Source organism: Oncorhynchus kisutch, unplaced genomic scaffold (assembly GCF_002021735.2).
Source record: "Oncorhynchus kisutch isolate 150728-3 unplaced genomic scaffold, Okis_V2 Okis06b-Okis10b_hom, whole genome shotgun sequence".
NCBI lineage: Eukaryota > Metazoa > Chordata > Actinopteri > Salmoniformes > Salmonidae > Oncorhynchus > Oncorhynchus kisutch.
This window is the reverse complement of record NW_022261983.1, coordinates 16,370,096-16,382,545: the sequence shown is the minus strand read 5'-3', so window position 1 is coordinate 16,382,545 and position 12,450 is coordinate 16,370,096.

Sequence of the window (12,450 nt, the reverse complement as noted above, 5' to 3'; positions counted from 1 at the left end):
CTCTGCCCTCTGCTCTCCCTGATCTCTCTCTTTTCTCTGCTCTCTCTGTTCTCTCTCTGCCCTCTCTGCTCTCTCCCTCTGCTCTCTCTCCCTCTCTGTTCTCTCACTCTTTTCTCTCTGCTCTCTCTGCTCTGCTCTCTCTTTTCTCTGCTCTCTCTGCTCACTCTCTGCTCTCTCTGCTTTCTCAGCCTCTGCTCTCTCTCTCTTTTCTCTGCTCTTTCTGCTCTCGTTATCTGCTCTTACTCTCTCTGCCCTCTGCTATCTCGTCTCTGTTTTCTGCTCTCTCTCTGCCTCTGCTTTCTCTGTTCTCTGCTCTCTCACTCCCTCTGCTCTCTCTGCTCTCTCTCTGTTCTCTGCTCTCTCTCTCTCTCTCTTTCTACCTTTGCTCTCTCTGCTCTCTATCTCTCTGTTCTCTGCTCTCTCTCTCCCTCTGCTCCCTCTGCTCTCTGTACTCTCTGCTGCTCTCTATTTTATCTGCTATCTCTGCGCTCTCTGCCCTCTGCTCTCTCTCTTCTCTCTGCTCGCTCTCTCTCTCTGCTCGCTCTCTGCTCTCCGCTCTCTCTCTGCTCTCTCTGCCTCTCTTTCTGCTCTCTCTGCTCTCTCTCTCTTCTCTCTCCCTCTGCCTTCTCTATTTGCTCTCTCTGCTTTCTCGCTTTTCTCTGCTCTCTCTCTTTCTGCTCTTGTTATCTGCTGTCTCTCTCTCTGCTCTCTCTCTCTCTGCTCTCTCTTCTTTATGTTCTCTGCTCTCTATTCTCTGCTCTCTCTCTGCTCTCTCTCCCTCTACTCTGTCTGCTCTCTCTCTCTTCTCTGCTCTCTCTCTTCCCTCTGCTCTCTCTGCTCTCTCTACCCACTCTCTCTGTTCTCTGCTCTCCATGAGGTCACTAGGTAATAATGATACAATATGAATACCATTCCACCATGAGGTCACTAGGTAATAATGATACAATATGAATAACATTCCACCATGAGGTCACTAGGTAATAATGATACAATATGAATAACATTCCACCATGAGGTCACTAGGTAATAATGATACAATATGAATAACATTCCACCATGAGGTCACTAGGTAATAATGATACAATATGAATAACATTCCACCATGAGGTCACTAGGTAATAATGATACAATATGAATAACATTCCACCTGAGGTCACTAGGTAATAATGATACAATATGAATAACATTCCACCACGAGGTCACTAGGTAATAATGATACAATATGAATAACATTCCACCATGAGGTCACTAGGTAATAATGATACAATATGAATAACATTCCACCATGAGGTCACTAGGTAATAATGATACAATATGAATAACATTCCACCATGAGGTCACTAGGTAATAATGATACAATATGAATAACATTCCACCATGAGGTCACTAGGTAATAATGATACAATATGAATAACATTCCACCATGAGGTCACTAGGTAATAATGATACAATATGAATAACATTCCACCATGAGGTCACTAGGTAATAATGATACAATGTGAATGACATTCCACCATGAGGTCACTAGGTAATAATGATACAATATGAATAACATTCCACCATGAGGTCACTAGGTAATAATGATACAATATGAATAACATTCCACCATGAGGTCACTAGGTAATAATGATACAATATGAATAACATTCCACCATGAGGTCACTAGGTAATAATGATACAATATGAATAACATTCCACCATGAGGTCACTAGGTAATAATGATACAATATGAATAACATTCCACCATGAGGTCACTAGGTAATAATGATACAATATGAATAACATTCCACCATGAGGTCACTAGGTAATAATGATACAATATGAATAACATTCCACCATGAGGTCACTAGGTAATAATGATACAATATGAATAACATTCCACCATGAGGTCACTAGGTAATAATGATACAATATGAATAACATTCCACCATGAGGTCACTAGGTAATAATGATACAATATGAATAACATTCCACCATGAGGTCACTAGGTAATAATGATACAATATGAATAACATTCCACCATGAGGTCACTAGGTAATTTGACTGCAGGAAAGCAGCTACACAGCGATTTGATTGTTGTCACGACTTTTACCAAAGTCGTTTCCTCTCCTTGTTCGGTGGTCGACGTCACCGGTCTTCTAGCCATCATTGATCCATTTTTCATTTTCCATTGGTTTTGTCTTGTCTTCTTACACACCTGTTTTCAATCTCATTCATCATCCGTTGTGTATTTAACCCTCTGTTTCCCCTCTTGTCTTTGTCAGAGATTGTTTTAAGTCAGAGTTGTAGTTGTATAGGTTCGCGACAGGTCCTCGTACCCATTTGTTATTTATGCACATATAGTGTTTGGAGTAGGTTTAGTGGACTGCCTGACTTCCCTGCCACCTATACACACGATTATGACAGATTGTAATGTCAGGGTTTACCAGAATTGGACCCAGAAGCAGACCAAGATAAGGTGAGTATAAAGATGGTGAGTATTTATTAATTAATGAGAACGTGGAGGTAGATAGTTCCGGGTGGAGGAGCGGGCAGCGGAGGTGGGTTGATGGGAGTGGATAGGCAGATCCAATGGATAACAACACACTGGCGACGAGCAGACATGGATGGGGTATGGGTTCCGGGTGAATGGCTGTAGACAAAACAAACGGCGGTAAGTTAAAGGCAAGCAAGACGTACAAAACAATCAAACAAAACAAACTCTATAAACTGGAGGCTGGTTCGTGGGCACAACATACTGTTCATGGCTAACGATCCGGCAGGGAATGGATGTCAGGTCAGAGCTTTTGAAGGGGAGAGGTGATGATCAGGACAGGTGTGCAGATTACTGATGGGATACAGGTGCGGGTGAACATGATCTCCCAACAAGCTAATTCGCCCGGCAACCAGACAGGGTGCGTTCCAGGACACCGGAAACACACTCCAGGACAGAAACACAGGCAAACAGACTCAGGAAGCGGGATTCGTGACATGTAAACCCTTGGCTTTTCTCATAAACAGCTTTAACTAGTTTTCTGATGATGCTGACATGGGGTCACTGTCACAAGACTTTGCCAGAAATGATGCTGACATAAGTTAATCAGTAACACAAATGATACCAATTCTCTTGACTTTGGGGAGGTGAATAAACTTTTCTTTCTCAGCACAAAGATTCTGGTTTTGAATTCAGGCTGCAAGGTAAGGATCCTACCAGGGATTATTCATGTAGGATTGGTAGAATGTTGATATTAGGATAGTAAGGATCCTACCAGGCATTATTCATGTAGGATGTTGGTGAATGTTGTAGTTAGAATAGTAGAAAGGATCCTACCAGGGATTATTTATGTAGGATGTTGGTAGAATGTTGTAGTTGGGATAGTAAGGATCCTACCAGGGATTATTTATGTAGGATGTTGGTAGAATGTTGTAGTTGGGATAGTAAGGATCTTACCAGGGATTATTTATGTAGGATGTTGGTAGGATGTTGTAGTTGGGATAGTAAGGATCCTACCAGGGGTTATTCATGTAGGATGTTGGTAGGATGTTGTAGTTGGGATAGTAAGGATCCTACCAGGGGTTATTTATGTAGGATGTTGGTAGGATGTTGTAGTTGGGATAGTAAGGATCTTACCAGGGATTATTAATGTAGGATGTTGTAGTTGGGATAGTAAGGATCTTACCAGGGATTATTAATGTAGGATGTTGTAGTTGGGATAGTAAGGATCCTACCAGGGATTATTTATGTAGGATGTTGGTAGAATGTTGTAGTTGGGATAGTAAGGATCTTACCAGGGATTATTTATGTAGGATGTTGGTAGGATGTTGTAGTTGGGATAGTAAGGATCTTACCAGGGATTATTAATGTAGGATGTTGTAGTTGGGATAGTAAGGATTTTACCAGGGATTATTAATGTAGGATGTTGTAGTTGGGATAGTAAGGATCCTACCAGGGATTATTTATGTAGGATGTTGGTAGAATGTTGTAGTTGGGATAGTAAGGATCCTACCAGGGATTATTTATGTAGGATGTTGTAGTTGGGATAGTAAGGATCTTACCAGGGATTATTAATGTAGGATGTTGTAGTTGGGATAGTAAGGATCCTACCAGGGATTATTAATGTAGGATGTTGTAGTTGGGATAGTAAGGATCCTACCAGGGATTATTTATGTAGGATGTTGGTAGGATGTTGTAGTTGGGATAGTAAGGATCCTAGCAGGGATTATTAATGTAGGATGTTGTAGTTGGGATAGTAAAAATCTTACCAGGGATTATTTATGTAGGATGTTGTAGTTGGGATAGTAAGGATCCTACCAGGGATTATTTATGTAGGATGTTGGTAGAATGTTGTAGTTGGGATAGTAAGAATCCTACCAGGGATTATTTATGTAGGATGTTGTAGTTGGGATAGTAAGGATCTTACCAGGGATTATTCATGTAGGATGTTGTAGTTGGGATAGTAAGGATCCTACCAGGGATTATTAATGTAGGATGTTGTAGTTGGGATAGTAAGGATCCTACCAGGGATTATTTATGTAGGATGTTGGTAGAATGTTGAAGTTGGGATAGTAAGGATCTTACCAGGGATTATTAATGTAGGATGTTGTAGTTGGGATAGTAAGGATCTTACCAGGGATTATTAATGTAGGATGTTGTAGTTGGGATAGTAAGGATCCTACCAGGGATTATTTATGTAGGATGTTGGTAGAATGTTGTAGTTGGGATAGTAAGGATCCTACCAGGGATTATTTATGTAGGATGTTGGTAGGATGTTGTAGTTGGGATAGTAAGGATCCTAGCAGGGATTATTAATGTAGGATGTTGTAGTTGGGATAGTAAGGATCTTACCAGGGATTATTTATGTAGGATGTTGTAGTTGGGATAGTAAGGATCCTACCAGGGATTATTTATGTAGGATGTTGGTAGGATGTTGTAGTTGGGATAGTAAGGATCTTACCAGGGATTATTAATGTAGGATGTTGTAGTTGGGATAGTAAGGATCTTACCAGGGATTATTTATGTAGGATGTTGTAGTTGGGATAGTAAGGATCCTACCAGGGATTATTTATGTAGGATGTTGTAGTTGGGATAGTAGTCAGAGACGGTGTGTAAATGACTAAGATTCAAGCCTCCCTTCAATTAGGGAAGTTTGTTTCTTTGTTTTGTGTGTATGTGTACCTTTACCCAGATTCACAGATTCAACACAGGGACCCAGTGGTGTAAAGTACTTCATTAAAACTTACGTAGTGTTTTTGGAGTATCTCTACTTTATTTTACTATTTATATTTCTGACAACTTTTAATGAGAAAATAATGCCCTTTTGACTCCATACCTGACACCTAAAAGGTGATGGCACCTATCAATATAAAGCCTTGTCATCCCTACTGCCTCTGATCTGGCGGACGCAGAAAACACAGCTACTGTGTTTGTAAATGATGTCTGAGTGTTGGTGTGCGCCTGTCTGTCCGTAATTACAAATAATAGGAAAATCCTACCGTCTGGTTGGCTTAATATAAGGAACTTGATGAATAGCATTTGTGTATATATATATATTTACAACTTTTTCACATACATTTTATTTTTATTTTCCATCAACTCATCTTCAAAACACTCTCCTGCAACCCGCCTCACCAATGTATATTTATAAAAAAGTATTATTTACCTCAGATCTGTAATCCTCCAAGAAGCTAGCCAGAAACTCCAAGAAACTAGCCTGAAACTAGCCAGAAGCTAATCCAGAAGCTAGTTCAGAAGCTAGTTAGCTCCTTTACTGGCAAATCGTTAGTATTCAGCTAACCACGGTTTGTGGTCATCAGCTATCCTTTAGCTCGAAAATCTATCGCCAGTTCTGTACGGCGCAGCGCGGCTCGGAACGGAACATACCGGACCAATTTTTCTCTCCATGTCCCTGGATTTCGACTGCTCTCTGGACATTCATACCCGGATCTCACAGCTAGCTAGCTGCTATCCGTGTGACTATCGGCCTTCGTCGATTCCGGAGCAAACATCAATTATTCCGGAGCTAGCAAGCTCCGTCAATCACTCCTGAGTTCCATCAATCACACCTGGGCTGCAGTCACCTATCCGGACCCGTTTTACTGCTTTCGCGGAGCCCCACCGGGCCTTCACAACTGGACTGCCGACGTTATCTACCCGAAGGAGTTATTCGGCTGGCTCCTGAACGCCCATCTGCGGCCTGCTAACCGTTAGCTGTCTTACCGGCAATCTAAACTTGATGCCCTCAATCTCACACAAATAATCAATGAACCTACCAGGTACCTCCCCAAAACCTTAAACACGGGCACCCTCATAGATATCATCCTAACCAACTTCCCCTCTAAATACACCTCTGCTGTCTTCAACCAAGATCTCAGCGATCACTGCCTCATTGCCTGCATCCGTAATGGGTCAGCGGTCAAACGACCTCCACTCATCACTGTAAAACGCTCCCTGAAACACTCCTGCGAGCAGGCCTTTCTAATCGACCTGGCCGGAGTATCCTGGAAGGATATTGATCTCATCCCGTCAGTAGAGGATGCCTGGATATTTTAAAAAAATGCCTTCCTAACCATCTTAAATAAACATGCCCCATTTAAGAAATTTAGAACCAGGAACAGATATAGCCCTTGGTTCTCCCCAGACCTGACTGCCCTTAACCAACACAAAAACATCCTATGGCGTTCTGCATTAGCATCGAACAGCCCCCGTGATATGCAGCTGTTCAGGGAAGCTAGAAATCATTATACACAGGCAGTTAGAAAAGCCAAGGCTAGCTTTTTCAAGCAGAAATTTGCTTCCTGCAACACTAACTCAAAAAAGTTCTGGGACACTGTAAAGTCCATGGAGAATAAGATCACCTCCTCCCAGCTGCCCACTGCACTGAAGATAGGAAACACTGTCACCACTGATAAATCCACCATAATTGAGAATTTCAATAAGCATTTTTCTACGGCTGGCCATGCTTTCCACCTGGCTACTCCTACCCCGGACAACAGCACTGCACCCCCAACAGCAACTCGCCCAAGCCTTCCCCATTTCTCCTTCTCCCAAATCCATTCAGCTGATGTTCTGAAAGAGCTGCAAAATCTGGACCCCTACAAATCAGCCGGGCTAGACAATCTGGACCCTTTCTTTCTAAAATTATCTGCCGAAATTGTTGCCACCCCTATTACTAGCCTGTTCAACCTCTCTTTCGTGTCGTCTGAGATTCCCAAAGATTGGAAAGCAGCTGCGGTCATCCCCCTCTTCAAAGGGGGGGACACTCTTGACCCAAACTGCTACAGACCTATATCTATCCTACCGTGCCTTTCTAAGGTCTTCGAAAGCCAAGTCAACAAACAGATTACCGACCATTTCGAATCTCACCATACCTTCTCTGCTATGCAATCCGGTTTCAGAGCTGGTCATGGGTGCACCTCAGCCATGCTCAAGGTCCTAAACGATATCTTAACCGCCATCGATAAGAAACATTACTGTGCAGCCGTATTCATTGATCTGGCCAAGGCTTTCGACTCTGTCAATCACCATATCCTCATCGGCAGACTCGACAGCCTTGGTTTCTCAAATGATTGCCTCGCCTGGTTCACCAACTACTTCTCTGATAGAGTTCAGTGTGTCAAATCGGAGGGTCTGCTGTCCGGACCTCTGGCAGTCTCTATGGGGGTGCCACAGGGTTCAATTCTTGGACCGACTCTCTTCTCTGTATACATCAATGAGGTCGCTCTTGCTGCTGGTGAGTCCCTGATCCACCTCTACGCAGACGACACCATTCTGTATACTTCCGGCCCTTCTTTGGACACTGTGTTAACAACCCTCCAGGCAAGCTTCAATGCCATACAACTCTCCTTCCGTGGCCTCCAATTGCTCTTAAATACAAGTAAAACTAAATGCATGCTCTTCAACCGATCGCTACCTGCACCTACCCGCCTGTCCAACATCACTACTCTGGACGGCTCTGACTTAGAATACGTGGACAACTACAAATACTTAGGTGTCTGGTTAGACTGTAAACTCTCCTTCCAGACCCATATCAAACATCTCCAATCCAAAGTTAAATCTAGAATTGGCTTCCTATTTCGCAACAAAGCATCCTTCACTCATGCTGCCAAACATACCCTTGTAAAACTGACCATCCTACCAAGCCTCGACTTTGGCGATGTCATTTACAAAATAGCCTCCAATACCTTACTCAACAAATTGGATGAAGTCTATCACAGTGCAATCCGTTTTATCACCAAAGCCCCATATACTACCCACCATTGCGACCTGTACGCTCTCGTTGGCTGGCCCTCGCTTCATACTCGTCGCCAAACCCACTGGCTCCATGTCATCTACAAGACCCTGCTAGGTAAAGTCCCCCCTTATCTCAGCTCGCTGGTCACCATAGCATCTCCCACCTGTAGCACACGCTCCAGCAGGTATATCTCTCTAGTCACCCCCAAAACCAATTCTTTCTTTGGCCGCCTCTCCTTCCAGTTCTCTGCTGCCAATGACTGGATCGAACTACAAAAATCTCTGAAACTGGAAACACTTATCTCCCTCACTAGCTTTAAGCACCAACTGTCAGAGCAGCTCACAGATTACTGCACCTGTACATAGCCCACCTATAATTTAGCCCAAACAACTACCTCTTTCCCAACTGTATTTAATTTTAATTTATTTATTTATTTTGCTCCTTTGCACCCCATTATTTTTTATTTCTACTTTGCACATTCTTCCATTGCAAAACTACCATTCCAGTATTTTACTTGCTATATTGTATTTACTTTGCCATCATGGCCTTTTTTGCCTTTACCTCCCTTCTCACCTCATTTGCTCACATTGTATATAGACTTGTTTATACTGCATTATTGACAGTATGTTTGTTTTTACTCCATGTGTAACTCTGTGTCGTTTTATCTGTCGAACTGCTTTGCTTTATCTTGGCCAGGTCGCAATTGTAAATGAGAACTTGTTCTCAACTTGCCTACCTGGTTAAATAAAGGTAAAATAAAAAATAAATAAATAAGGTGCTCCATCATGCTGGAAACGGCATTGTTCGTCACCAAACTGTTCCTGGATGGTTGGGAGAAGTTGATCTTGGAGGATGTGTTGGTACCATTCTTTATTCATGGCTGTGTTCTGAGGCAAAATTGTGAGTGATCCCACTCCCTTGGCTGAGAAGCAACCCCACACATGAATGGTCTCAGGATGCTTTACTGTTGGCATGACACAGACTGATGGTAGCACTCATCTTGTCTTCTCCGGACAAGCCTTTTTCCGGATGTCCCAAACAATCGGAAAGGGGATTCATCAGAGAAAATGACTTTACCCCAGTCCTCAGCAGTCCAATCCCTGTACCTTTTGCAGAATATCATTCTGTCCCAGATGTTTTTCCTGAAGAGAAGTGGCTTCTTTGCTGCCCTTCTTGACACCAGGCCATCCTCCAAAAGTCTTCTCCTCACTGTGCGTGCAGATACACTCACACCTGCCTGCTGCCATTCCTGAGCAAGCTCTGTACTGGTGGTGCCCCGATCCCGCAGCTGAATCAACTTTAGGAGACGGTCCTGGTGTTTGCTGGACTTTCTTGGGCACCCTGAAGCCTTCTTCACAACAATTGAACCGCTCTCCTTGAAGTTCTTGATGATCCGATAAGTGGTTGATTTAGGTGCAATCTTACTGGCAACAATATCCTTGCCTGTGAAGCCCTTTTTGTGCAAAGCAATGATGACGATACAAGTTTTCTTGCAGGTAACCATGTTTGACAGAGGAAGAACAATGATTCCAAGCACCACCCTCCTTTTGAAGCTTCCAGTCTGTTATTCGAACTCAATCAGCATGACAGCCTTGTCCTTGTCAACACTCACACCTGTGTTAGCAAGATGTCAGCTAGTCCTTTTGTGGCAGGGCTGAAATGCAGTGTAAATGTTTTTTGGGGATTCAGTTCATTTGCATGGCAAAGAGGGACTTTGCAAATAATTGCAATTAATCTGATCACTCTTCATAACATTCTAGAGTAAACGCAAATTGCCATCATACAAACTGAGGCATCAGACATTGTGAATATTAATATTTGTGTCATTCTCAAAACTTTTGTCCACGACTGTATATTTTACCGTTTAGATATGAAAGCACTTTATGTATCTAAACTCATCAAAAAAATAAACATCCCTTTTTCAGGACCCTGTCTTTCAAAGATAATTTGTAAAAATCCAAATAACTTCACAGATCTATATTGAAAAGGGTTGAAGCACTGTTTCCCATGCTTGTTCAATGAACCATAAACAATTAATGAACATGCACCTGTGGGATGGTCGTTTAGACACTAACAGCTTACAGACGGTAGGCAATTAAGGTCACAGTTATAAAAACTTAGGACACTAAAGAGGTCTTTCTACTGACTCTGAAAAACACCAAAAGAAAGATACCCAGGGTCCCTGCTCAGTTGCATGAACGTGCCTTAGGCATGCGGCAAGGAGGCATGAGGATTGCAGATGTGGCCATGGAAATAAATTGTGATGTCTGTACTGTGAGATGCCTATGACAGCGCTAAAGGGAGACAGGACGGACAGCTGATCGTCCTCGCAGTGGCATAACACATGTAACAACACCTGCGCAGGATCGGTACATCCACACATCACACCTGCGGGACAGGTACAGGATGACAATAACAACTGCCCGAGTTACACCGGAACACACAATCCCTCCATCAGTGCTCAGATTGTCCGTAATAGGCTGAGAGCGGCTGGACTGAGGGCTTGTAGACCTGTTGTAAAGCAGCTACTCCCCAGACATCACTGGTAACAACGTCGCCTATGGGCACAAACCCACTGTCGCTGGACCAGACAGGACTGGCAAAAAGTGCTCTTCACTGACGAGTCGCGGTTTTGTCTCACCAGGGGTGATGGTCGTATTCGCGTTTATCGTCGAAGGAATGAACGTTACACCGAGGCCTGTACTCTGGAGCGGGATCGATTTGGAGGTGGAGGGTCCGTCATGGTCTGGGGCGGTGTGTCAGTATCATCGGGCTGAGCTTGTTGTCATTGCAGGCAATCTCAACGCTGTGCTTTACAGGGAAGACATCTTCCTCCCTCATGTGGTACCCTTCCTGCAGGCTCATCCTGACATGACCCTCCAGCATGACAATGCCACCAGCCATACTGCTTGTTCTGTGCGTGATTTCCTGCAATCTGGTGCAGTCCATGAGGAGGAGATGCACTGCAGTACTTAATGCAGCTGGTGGCCACACCAGATACTGAGTTACTTTTGATTTTGACCCCCCCTTTGTTCAGGGGCACATTATTCCATCTCTGTTAGTCACATGTCTGTGGAACTTGTTCAGTTTATGTGTTAGTTGTTGAATGTTATGTTCATACAAATATTTACACATGTTGAGTTTCCTGAAAATAAACGCAAATGACAGTGAGAGGACATTTCTTTTTTTGCTGAGTTTAGTTCTCCCATTTGAAGTCTTAATTATTTGGACAAATTAATTTAGTCAAAAGTTTAGTATTTGGTCCCATATTCCAAGCCTACAGTGATTACATCAAGCTTGTGATTCTACTAACTTGTTGAATTAATCTGCAGTTTGTCTTGGTTGTGTTTTAGATGTTTTCCTAATAGAAACTGAATGGTGAATAATGTCCTGTCATTTTGGAGTCACTTCACTTGTATTGTCAGTAAGAATAGAAGATGTTTCTGAACACTTCTACATTCATGTGGATGCTACCATGAGTATGATGAATAATCAGGAATGAATAAAGAAAGATGAGGAATGAGAAAGTTACAGAGGTACAAAGATCAGAATAAATGCTGACCTCCCCAGTGCTAATGGTGAGAGCTTAGCATGTTTTGTTGTAGTCTCTGTTATTGGTAATGGTGAGAGCTTAGCATGTTTTGTTGTAGCCTCTGTTATTGGTAATGGTGAGAGGTTAGCATGTGTTGTTGTAGCCTCTGTAACTCTCTCACTCATTATTATTCATGATTCATTAATGATCTTTTCTCAATCATGGCAGTCACAGTCTTGATGTAGTCATTGTGTTCAGTGTTCAAAGAATATGGGACCAAATACTAAACTGTTGACTACTTTAATACACTATAACAAATTATACATTCATTCATTTATGAATAGATATGGCAGGTTTCAGGACACTGATATATCTGAATATGTTGAAAAAATATACTGCCACTATTTTCACCACCAAAGAATATCAGTGTGATTTTAATATGATTTGACTCTTTGCAGGCTGTCAGGCTGTCTAGTCACAGAGGAAGGCTGTGCTTCTCTGGTCTCAGCTCTGAGGTCAAACCCCTCACACCTGAGAGAGCTGGACCTGAGCTACAATCACCCAGGAGACTCAGGAGTCAGACTGCTCTCTGCTGGACTGGAGGATCCACACTGCAGACTGGAGAAACTCAAGTATGTAGAGGGTTTATGTCAATGTTCATATCAGACATGTTGGACTTATCAGGCTGGTTAAGACAAACATTCTGAC